This window comes from Triticum dicoccoides, chromosome 1A (genome assembly GCF_002162155.2).
Source record: "Triticum dicoccoides isolate Atlit2015 ecotype Zavitan chromosome 1A, WEW_v2.0, whole genome shotgun sequence".
Lineage (NCBI taxonomy): Eukaryota > Viridiplantae > Streptophyta > Magnoliopsida > Poales > Poaceae > Triticum > Triticum dicoccoides.
The window spans coordinates 510,165,431-510,177,625 of NC_041380.1; positions in this window are offsets into that span (position 1 = coordinate 510,165,431).

A 12,195-nucleotide genomic window follows, 5' to 3' on the forward strand; every position below is an offset into this window, starting at 1 on the left:
GATATTCCAAAATTTGCCCTTGATAAAGTTCTTCATTTTGATCTAGAGAAAATTTATATGTATTGTGCGGTGAATTGCATCGAAAATCCTTATATTGCCAACTACATAAAGAAAAGAAAACAAACAGAAGATGAAGAGAATACTAATGAAAGGGAAGAGGCTTCCCAATACCCTCCTATTATTTCTTATGATGAATCAAGTAACGAGGAGGAGCCTCCTATTCAACCAATCTCATTAATAAGGAGCTCCAAAAAGAGGATTGAACCCACACATGATGTGGTGAAGAAGAAGAAAAGAAAAAGGAAGAGAGGTAAAAAGATATCTCTCTCAAATAATGATGCTCCAATTACTATTGTGCCTCATGAAAATATAATTGTGGAAGATAATGATACTTCTTATGATCTTGAAAATCTTTTTGGCACTTGCTTGGAAGAATATGATAATTGCTATACTATTGGTGCTATCTATACTATTAATGACGAGAGTGATTATGCTTATGATATGAAAAGGCCCAAGCTTGGGGATGCTATGTTTGATGAAGATGATGTTTTTGAGAATATATTTGCTGCAATTAATGTTTGTCCCAAGCTTGGGGATGCTACGCTTAATGAAGATGATATTTTTAGTCTCCCAAGTTTTGATATGCAAATTTATAATGATGATAGCATGCCTCCTACTTATGATAATTATTGTGATGATACATATGCTATAAAAAGTAGTGATTATATTTATAAAAATTGTCATGATTATGATTACCCCTTCTCTGAACATTACTCTTTTAATGTGGAAACAATTTATTGTATTCAAGTCTCCTATGATACTCCCACTATTCCGAATGAGAAGAATTTTGCTTATGTGGAGAGTTGTGAATTTTCTATGCTTGTAGATCATGAAAAGAATGCTTTAGGTGCTGGTTATATTGTTGAATTCATTCATGATGCTACTGAAAATTATTATGAGGGAGGAACATATGCTTGTAGGAATTGCAATAATATCAACTTTCCCCTCTATGTGCTTAAAGTTTTGAAGTTATGCTTGTTTTACCTTCCTATGCAAGTTCATTCTTGTTCCCATAAGTTGTTTGCTCACAAAATCCCTATGCATAGGAAGTGGGTTAGAATTAAATGTGCTAGTCATATTCTTCATGATGCTCTCTTTATGTTACAATTCTTATCCTTCATGTGAGCATCATTGAAATCATCATGCCTAGCTAGGGGCGTTAAACGATAGCGCTTGTTGGGAGGCAACCCAATTTTATTTTTGTTCCTTGATTTTTGCTCCTGTTTAGTAATAAATAATTCATCTAGCCTCTGTTTAGATGTGGTTTTATGCTTTTAATTAGTGTTTGTGCCAAGTAGAACCTTTGGGAAGACTTGGGGAGAGTCTTGTTGATCATGCTGTAAAAAAAAACAGAAACTTTAGCGCTCACGAGAACTGCTGTCACTTTTATTTGGGAAGTGCTATTTAGTTAATTATTTTTGAAGATGATTAATAGATAAATTACTCACGTCCAGAAATTTATTTTAGAATTTTTGGGGTTTCAGATCTTGCTCTAGCTACAGATTACTACAGACTGTTTTGTTTTTGACAGATTCTGTTTTTCGTGTGTTGTTTGCTTATTCTGATGAATCTATGGCTAGTAAAATAGTTTATGAACCATAGAGAAGTTGGAATACAGTATGTATAACACCCATATAACTAAAGAATGAGTTCATTACAGTACCTTCAAGTGGTCTTTTGTTTTCTTTCGCTAACGGAGCTCATGATTTTCTACTTTAAGTTTTGTGTTGTGAAGTTTTCAAGTTTTGGGTAAAGATTTTATGGATTATGGAATAAGGAGTGGCAAGAGCCTAAGCTTGGGGATGCCCATGGCACCCCCAAGATAATCTAAGGACACCTAAAAGCCAAAGCTTGGGGATGCCCCGGAAGGCATCCCCTCTTTCGTCTTCGTTCATCGGTAACTTTACTTGGAGCTATATTTTTATTCGCCACATGATATGTGTTTTGCTTGGAGCATCAATTTATTTTGTTAGTATTTTCTTGCTGTATTTATAACAATTTTTTTCATCCTTTATTTCAATAAAAGTGGCATTGATAGCCTTTACTATGCCGATGTTACAAGTATACATGTTGCTGTTTGAAAACAGAGAGTTTACCGCTGTTGCAATAATTCCCTAGAAAAGTAAGAATGTGATAAAATGTTGAAACCTTTTTCATATTAGTATCTGATAAATTTACTACAGTGGGAATTTTCTTTCATAATTTTTGGAGCTAGGGAAGTATGGATGTTGCAGCATTCTTTACAACTATCATGTTTAGGCAGATTGCTGTTATGTTTGCATTGTTTCCATATGTTTGCTTCTTTAATGATTCTATTTGAGGATAGGACTATTAAATATGCAGAGGCATTTAGTATGCAATGTTGAATAATAATTTTAGTGATTTTCTACAGTATAGTATGATAAGTTTTTTTTCAATGGTTTATACTAACTTAACTCACGAGTCCTTGTTGAGTTTTTTGTGGATGAAGCTTTTGAGATTTAGGGAGACCGTGATATGAGAGGAATTAAGGAGACACAAAAGCTCAAGCTTGGGGATGCCCAAGGCATCCCAAGATAATATTTCAAGAAGTCTCGAGCATCTAAGCTTGGGGATGCCCCGGTTGGCATCCCACCTTTCTTCTTCAACAACTATCGGTTAGTTTCGGTTGATCCTAAGTTTTTGCTTCTTCACATGATGTTTGCCATTCTTAGAATGTCATTTTATTTTGCTTTGCTTTCTGTTTGAATAGAATACCAAGATCTGAAATTATTAAATGTTAGAGAGTTTTCACATAGTTGCATAATTATTCGACTACTCATTGATCTTCACTTATATCTTTCGGAGTAGTTTGTCATTTGCTCTAGTGCTTCACTTATATCTTTTAGAGCATGGTGGTAGTTTTATTTTGAAGAAATAGATGAACTCTCATGCTTCACTCAGATTATTTTGAGAGTCTTAAATAACATGGTAATTTGCTTAAATAATCCTAATATGCTAGGTATACAAGATTAGTAAAAACTTTCATATAGAGTACTGAATACTAAGAGAAGTTTGATGCTTGATGATTGTTTTGAGATATGGAGGTAATAATATCAAAGTCGTGTTAGTTCAGTAGTTGTGAATTTGAGAAATGCTTGTGTTGAAGTTTGCAAGTCCCCTAGCATGCACGTATGGTAAACGTTGTGTAACAAATTTCAAACATGAGGTGTTATTTGATTGTCTTCCTTATGAGTGGCGGTCGGGGACGAGCGATGGTCTTTTCCTACCAATCTATCCCCCTAGGAGCATGCGCGTAGTACCGAGGTTTTTGATGACTTGTAGATTTTTGCAATAAGTATGTGAGTTCTTTATGACTAATGTTGAGTCCACGGATTATACGCACTCTCACCCTTCCATCCTTGCTAGCCTCTTCCATACCGTGCATTGCCCTTTCTCACATTGAGAGTTGGTGCAAACTTCGCCGGTGCATCCAAACCCCGTGATATGATACGCTCTGTCACACATAAACCTCTTTATATCTTCCTCAAAACAGCCACCATACCTACCTATTATGGCATTTCCATAGCCATTCCGAGATATATTGCCATGCAACATTCCACCATTCCGTTTATCATGACACATTCATCATTGTCATATTGCTTAGCATGATCATGTAGTTGACATAGTATTTGTGGCAAAGCCACCATTCATAATTCTTTCATACATGTCACTCTTGATTCATTGCATATCCCGGTACACTGCCGGAGGCATTCATATAGAGTCATATCTTGTTCTAAGAATCGAGTTGTAATTAATGAGTTGTAAGTAAATAAAAGTGTGATGATCATCATTATTAGAGCATTGTCCCAGTGAGGAAAGGATGATGGAGACTATGATTCCCCCACAAGTCGGGATGAGACTCCGGACGAAAATAAATAAATAAAAGAGGCCAAAGAAGCCCAAATAAAAAAAGGAAAAAAGAGGCCATAAAAAAGAGAAGGCCCAAATAAAAAAAATAAAAAAATGAGAGAAAAAGAGAGAAGGGACAGTGCTACTATCCTTTTACCACACTTGTGCTTCAAAGTAGCACCATGATCTTCATGATAGAGAGTCCCCTATGTTGTCACTTTCATATACTAGTGGGAATCTTTCATTATAGAACTTGGCTTGTTTATTCCAATGATGGTCTTCCTCAAAATGCCTTAGGTCTTCGTGAGCAAGCAAGTTGGATGCACACCCACTAGTTTCTTTTGTTGAGCTTTCATACATTTATAGCTCTAGTGCATCCAGTGCATGGCAATCCTTGCTCCTTGCATTAACATCAATCGGTGGGCATCTCCATAGCCCATTGATTAGCCTCGTTGATGTGAGACTTTCTCCTTTTTGTCTTCTCCACATAACCCCCCTCCTTATATTCTATTCCACCCATAGTGCTATGTCCATGGCTCGCGCTCATATATTGCGTGAAAGTTTATAGGTTTGAGATTACTAAAGTATTAAACAATTGCTTGGCTTGTCATCGGGGTTGTGCATGATGAGAGCATTCTTGTGTGACGAAAATGAAACATGACTAAACCATATGATTTTGTAGGGATGAACTTTCTTTGGCCATGTTATTTTGAGAAGATATAATTGCTTTGTTAGTATGCTTGAAGTATTATTATTTTTATGTCAATATGAACTTTTATCTTGAATCTTTCGGATCTGAACATTCATACCACAATTAAGAAGAATTAAATTGAAATTATACCAAGTAGCACTCCGCATCAAAAATTCTGTTTTTATCATTTACCTACTCGAGGACGAGCAGGAATTAAGCTTGGGGATGCTGATACGTCTCCAATGTATCTATAATTTTTGATTGCTCCATGCTATATTATCTACTTTTTTGAATGTTTATGGGCTTTATTATACATTTTATATCATTTTTGGGACTAACCTATTAACCCAGAGCCCAGTGCCAGTTTCTTTTTTTTTACCCTATTTTAGGGTTTCGAAGAAAAGGAAAATCAAACGGAGTCCAATTGAACTGAAACTTCACGGAACTTATTTTTGGAAGGAAAGAAGCCCAGAAGACTTGGAGTGCACGCCAGGGGACTTACGAGGAGGCCACAAGGCAGGGGGGCGCGCCCACCCCCCTGGGCGCGCCCTCCACCCTCGTGAGCCCCTCATGGCCCCCCTGACGTACTCCTTCCGCCTATATATATCCATATACCCTAAAAACATCCAAGAGCCCAATATATCGGGAGTTCCACCGCCAGAATCCTCCGTAGCCATCGAAAGCCAATCTAGACCCGTTCCGGCACCCTGCCGAAGGGAGCAATCCTTCTCCGGTGGCCATCTTCATCATCCCGGTGCTCTCCATGACGAGTAGTTCTCTCTCGGGGCTGAGGGTATGTACCAGTAGCTATGTGTTTGATCTCTCCCTCTCGTTTTCTTGAGGTGGGACGATCTTGATGTCTCGCGAGCTTTGCTATTATATTTGGATCCTATGATGTTTCTTCCCCCCTCTACTCTCTTGTAATGGATTGAGTTTCCCCTTTGAAGTTATCTTATCGGATTGAGTCTTTAAAGATTTGAGAACACTTGATGTATGTCTTGTCATGCGTATCTGTGGTAACAATGGGATACCACGTGATTCACTTGATGTATGTTTTGGTGATCAACTTGCGGGTTCCGCCCATGAACCTATGCATAGGGGTTGGCACACGTTTTCGTCGTGATTCTCCGGTAGAAACTTTGGGGCACTCTTTGAGGTCATTTGTGTTGGTTGAATAGATGAATCTGAGATTGTGTGATGCATATCGTATAATCATACCCACGGATACTTGAGGTGACATTGGAGTATCTAGGTGACATTAGGGTTTTGGTTGATTCGTGTCTTAAGGTGTTATTCTAGTACGAACTCTAGTGCTGTTTGTGACACTTATAGGAATAGCCCAATGGATTGATTGGAAAGAATAACTTTGAGGTGGTTTCGTACCCTACCATAATCTCTTCGTTTGTTCTCCGCTATTAGTGACTTTGGAGTGACTCCTTGTTGCATGTTGAGGGATAGTTATATGATCCAATTATGTTATTATTGTTGAGAGAACTTGCACTAGTGGAAGTATGAACCCTAGGCCTTGTTTCCTAGCATTGCAATACCGTTTGTGCTCACTTTTACCATTAGTTACCTTGCTGTTTTTATAATTTCAGATTACAAATACCTTTATCTACCATCCATATACCACTTGTATCACCATCTCTTCGCCGAACTAGTGCACCTATACAATTTACCATTGTATTGGGTGTGTTGGGGACACAAGAGACTCTTTGTTATTTGGTTGCAGGGTTGCTTGAGAGAGACCATCTTCATCCTACGCCTCCCACGGATTGATAAACCTTAGGTCATCCACTTGAGGGAAATTTGCTACTGTCCTACAAACCTCTGCACTTGGAGGCCCAACAATGTCTACAAGAAGAAGGTTGTGTAGTAGACATCACACTCCGATTGTCGGAGAGGTATCTTTGGCCCTCTCGGTAATGCACTTCACTATAAGCCTTGCAAGCATTGTGACTAATGAGTTAGTTGCGAGATGATGTATTATGGAACGAGTAAAGAGACTTGCCGGTAACGAGATTGAACTAGGTATGAGGATACCGACGATCGAATCTCGGGCAAGTAACATATCGATGACAAAGGGAACAACGTATGTCGTTATGCGCTTTGACCGATATATACCTTCATGGAATATGTAGGAACCAATATGAGCATCCAGGTTCCGCTATTGGTTATTGACCGGAGACGAGTCTCGGTCATGTCTACATAGTTCTCGAACCCGTAGGGTCCGCATGCCTAAAGTTTGGTGACGATCGGTATTATGAGTTTATGTGTTTTGATGTACCAAAGGTAGTTCGGAGTCCCGGATGTGATCACTGACATGACGAGGAGTCTTGAAATGGTCGAGATGTAAAGATTGATATATTGGACGGCTATATTCGGACATTGGAAGTGTTCCGGATGGTTTAGGAGAAAACCGGAGTGCCGGAGGGGTTACCGGAACCCCCCAGGGAAGTATTGTGCCTTAGTGGGCCTGAGGGGAGAGAGAGAGAGGGCAGCATCCAGGAGGTGGCGCGCCCCCTTCCATGAGGTGTCCGAATTGGACTAGGGGAGGGGGGCGCGGCCCCTCTTTCCCTCTCCCTCTCCTTCTCTTTCCTTCCCCCTTCCCCCTTCCTAGTAGGACTAGGAAAGGATGAATCCTACTCCTACTAGGAGGAGGATTCCTCCTCTCCTTGGGGCGCACCAAGGCCGGCCGGCCTCCCCCTTGCTCCTTTATATACGGGTTGGGGGCACCCAAAGACACACAAATTGATTGTTCCAAGCCGTGTGCAGTGCCCCCCTCCACCATAATTCACCTCGATCATATCGTAGCAGTGCTTAGGCGAAGTCCTGCGTCGGTAGCAACATCATCACCGTCATCACGCCGTGATGCTGACGAGACTCTCTCGCGTCTGCTGGATCGGAGTTCGTGGGACGTCATTGAGTTGAACGTGTGCTGAACTCGGAGGTGTTGTGCGTTCGGTACTTGAATCGTTCGGATCATGAAGACGTAGGACTACATCAACCGCATTCTCATAACGCTTCCGCTTAGGGTCTACGAGGGTACGTGGATGATACTCTCCCCTCTCGTTGCTATGCATCACCATGATCTTGCGTGTGCGTAGGAATTTTTTTGAAATTACTACGTTCCCCAACAGTGGCATCCGAGCCAGGTTTATGCATAGATGTTATATGCACGAGTAGAACACAAAGGAGTTGTGGGCGTGGGTATATACATATTGCTTGCCGTCACTAGTTGATTCTTGATTCAGTGGCATTGTTGGATGAAGCAGCCCAGACCGACATTACGCGTACGCTTACGCGAGACTGGTTCTACCGACGTGCTTCGCACACAGGTGGCTAGTGGGTGTCTGTTTCTCCAGCTTTAGTTGAATCGGATTCAATGAACAAGGTTCTTTCTGAAGATCAAAAAGCAATCACTATACCGTGTTGTGGTTTTTGATGTGTAGGTAAGAACGGTTCTTGCTCAGCCCATAGCAGCCACGTAAAACTTGCAACAACAAAGTAGAGGACATCTAACTTGTTTTTGCAGGGCATTTGTGATGTGATATGGTCAAGACATGATGCTAAATTTTATTGTATGAGATGATCATGTTTTGTAACACAGTTATCGGCAACTGGCAAGAGCCATATGGTTGTCGCTTTATTGTATGAAATGCAATCGCCATGTAATTGCTTTACTTTATCACTAAGCGGTAACGATAGTCTTGGAGGCAATAGTTGGCGTGACGACAACGATGCTTCGATGGAGATCAAGGTGTCAACCCGGTGATGATGGTGATCATGACGGTGCTTTGGAGATGGAGATCACAGACACAAGATGATGATGGCCATATCATATCACTTATATTGATTGCATGTGATGTTTATCTTTTATGCATCTTATTTTGCTTAGATCGATGGTAGCATTATAAGATGATCTCTCACTAAATTTCAAGGTATAAGTGTTCTCCCTGAGTATGCACCGTTGTGAAAGTTCGTCGTGCCGAGACACCACGTGATGATCGGGTGTGATAAGCTCTACGTTCACATACAACGGGTGCAAGCCAGTTTTGCACACGCAGAATACTCGGGTTAAACTTGACGAGCCTAGCATATGCAGACATGGCCTCGGAACACTGAGACCGAAAGGTAGAGCGCGAATCATATAGTAGATATGATCAACATAGTGATGTTCACCATTGAAAACTACTCCATCCCACGTGATGATCGGACATGGTTTAGTTGATATGGATCATGTGATCACTTAGATGACAAGAGGGATGTTTGTCTAAGTGGGAGTTCTTAAATAATATGATTAATTGAACTTTAATTTATCATGAACTTAGTACCTGATAGTATTTTGCATGTCTATGTTGTTGTAGATAGATGGCCCGTGTTGTTGTTCCGTTGAATTTTAATGTGTTCCTTGAGAAAGCAAAGTTGAAAGATGATGGTAGTAATTACACGGACTAGGTCCGTAACTTGAGGATTATCCTCATTGCTGCATAGAAAAATTACGTCCTGGAAGCACCGCTAGGTGCCAAACCCGCTGCAGGAGCAACGCCAGATGTTATGAACATCTGGCAGAGCAAAGCTGATGACTACTCGATAGTTTAGTGTGCCATGCTTTACGGCTTAGAACCGGGACTTCAACGATGTTTTGAATGTCATGGAGCATATGAGATGTTCCAGGAGTTTAAGTTAATATTTCAAGCAAATGCCCATATTGAGAGATATGAAGTCTCCAATAATTTCAACAGCTACAAGATGGAGGGGAATAGTTCTGTCGGTGAACATATACTCAGAATGTCCGGGTACCACAACCACTTGACTCAACTGGGAGTTAATCTTCCTGTTTATAGTGTCATTGACAGAGTTCTTAAATCACTGCCACCAAGCTACAAGAGCTTCATGATGAACTATAATATGCAAGGGATGGATAAGACGATTCCCGAGCTCTTCGCAATGCTAAAGGCTGCGGAGGTAGAAATCAAGAAGGAGCATCAAGTGTTGATGGTCAACAAGACCACCAGTTTCAAGAAAAAGGGTAAAGGGAAGAAGGGGGACTTCAAGAAGAACGGCAAGCAAGTTGCTGCTCAAGTGAAGAAACCCAAGTCTGGACCTAAACCTGAGACTGAGTGCTTCTACTGCAAAGGGACTAGTCACTGGAAGCGGAACTACCCCAAGTATTTGGCGGATAAGAAGGATGGCAAGGTGAACAAAGGTATATGTGATATACATGTTATTGATGTGTACCTTAATTACTAATGCTCGCAGTAGCACCTAGGTATTTGATACTAGTTCTGTTGCTAATATTTGCAACTCGAAACAAGGGCTACGGATTAAGCGAAGATTGGCTAAGGACGAGGTGACGATGCGCGTGGGAAATGGTTCCAAAGTCGATGTGATCGGGGTCAGCATGCTACCTCTACATCTACCTTCGAGATTAGTTTTAGACCTAAATAATTGTTATTTGGTGCCAGTGTTGAGCATGAACATTATATCTGGATCTTGTTTGATGCGAGACGGTTATTCATTTAAATCTGAGAATAATGGTTGTTCTATTTATATGAGTAATATCTTTTATGGTCATGCACCCTTAAAGGGTGGTCTATTCTTGATGAATCTCGATAGTAGTGATACACATATTCATAATATTGAAGCTAAAAGATGCAGAGTTGATAATGATAGTGCAACTTATTTGTGGCACTGCCGTTTAGGTCATATTGGTGTAAAGCGCATGAAGAAACTCCATTCTGATGGACTTTTGGAATCACTTGGTACTTGTGAACCATTCCTCATGGGCAAGATGACTAAAACGCCGTTCTTTGGAACTATGGAGTGAGCAACAGATTTGTTGGAAATCATACATACTGATGTATGTGGTCCGATGAATGTTGAGGCTCGCGGCGGGTATCGTTATTTTCTCACCATCACAGATGATTTGAGCAGATATGGGTATATCTACTTGATGAAACATAAGTCTGAAACATTTGAAAAGTTCAAAGAATTTCAGAGTGAAGTGGAAAATCATTGTAACAAGAAAATAAAGTTTCTACGATCTGATCGTGGAGGAGAATATTTGAGTTATAAGTTTGATCTTCATTTGAAACAATGCGGAATAGTTTCGCAACTCACGCCACCTAGAACACCACAACATAATGGTGTGTCCGAACGTCGTAATCGTACTTTACAAGATATGGTGCGATCTATGATGTCTCTTACTGATTTACCGCTATTGTTTTGGGGTTATGCTTTAGAGACGGCTGCATTCAAATTAAATAGGGAACCATCTAAATCCTTTGAGACGACGCCTTAGGAACTGTGGTTTGGCAAGAAACCAAAGTTGTTGTTTCTTAAAGTTTGGGGCTGCGATGCTTATGCGAAAAAAGCTTCAACCTGATAAGCTCGAACCCAAATCGGAGAAATGTGTCTTCATAGGTACCCAAAGGAGACTGTTGGGTACACCTTCTATCACAGATCCGAAGGCAAGACTTTCGTTGCTAAGAATGGATCCTTTCTAGAGAAGGAGTTTCTCTCGAAAGAAGTGAGTGGGAGGAAAGTAGAACTTGATGAGGTAACTATACCTGCTCCCTTATTGGAAAGTAGTTCATCACAGAAATCCGTTCCTGTGACTCCTACACCAATTAGTGAGGAAGATAATGATGAGGATCATATGACTTCAGATCAAGCTACTACTGAACCTCGTAGGTCAACCAAAGTAAGATCCGCACCAGAGTGGTACCGTAATCCTGTTCTGGAGGTCATGTTACTTGACCATGATGAACCTACGAACTATGAGGAAGCGATGATGAGCCTAGATTCCGCAAAATGGCTTGAGGCCATGAAATCTGAGATGGGATCCATGTATGAGAACAAAGTGTGCACTTTGGTTGACTTGCCCGATGATCGTCAAGCCATCGAGAATAAATGGATCTTCAAGAAGAAGACTGACGCTGACGGTAATGTTACTGTCTACAAAGCTCAACTTGTTGCGAAAGGTTTTTGACAAGTTCAAGGAGTTGACTACGATGAGATCTTCTCACCCGTAGCGATGCTTAAGTCCGTCCGAATCATGTTAGCAATTGCCGCATTTTATGATTATGAAATTTGGCAAATGGATGTAAAGACTGCATTCCTGAATGGATTTCTGTAAGAAGAGTTGTATATGATGCAACCTGAAGGTTTTATCGATCCAAAGGGCGCTAACGAAGTATGCAAGCTCTAGCGATCCATCTATGGACTAGTACAAGCATCTCGGAGTTGGAATAAACATTTTGATAGTGTGATCAAAGCATATGGTTTTATACAGACTTTTGGAGAAGCCTGTATTTACAAGAAAGTGAGTGGGAGCTCTGTAGCATTTCTAATATTATATGTGGATGACATATTGCTGATTGGAAATGATTTAGAATTTCTGGATAGCATAAAAGCATACTTGAATAAGAGTTTTTCAATGAAAGACCTCGGTGAAGCTGCTTATATATTGGGCATCAAAATCTATAGAGATAGATCAAGACGCTTAATTGGACTTTCACAAAGCACATACCTTCATAAAGTTTTGAAGAAGTTCAAAATGGATCAAGCAA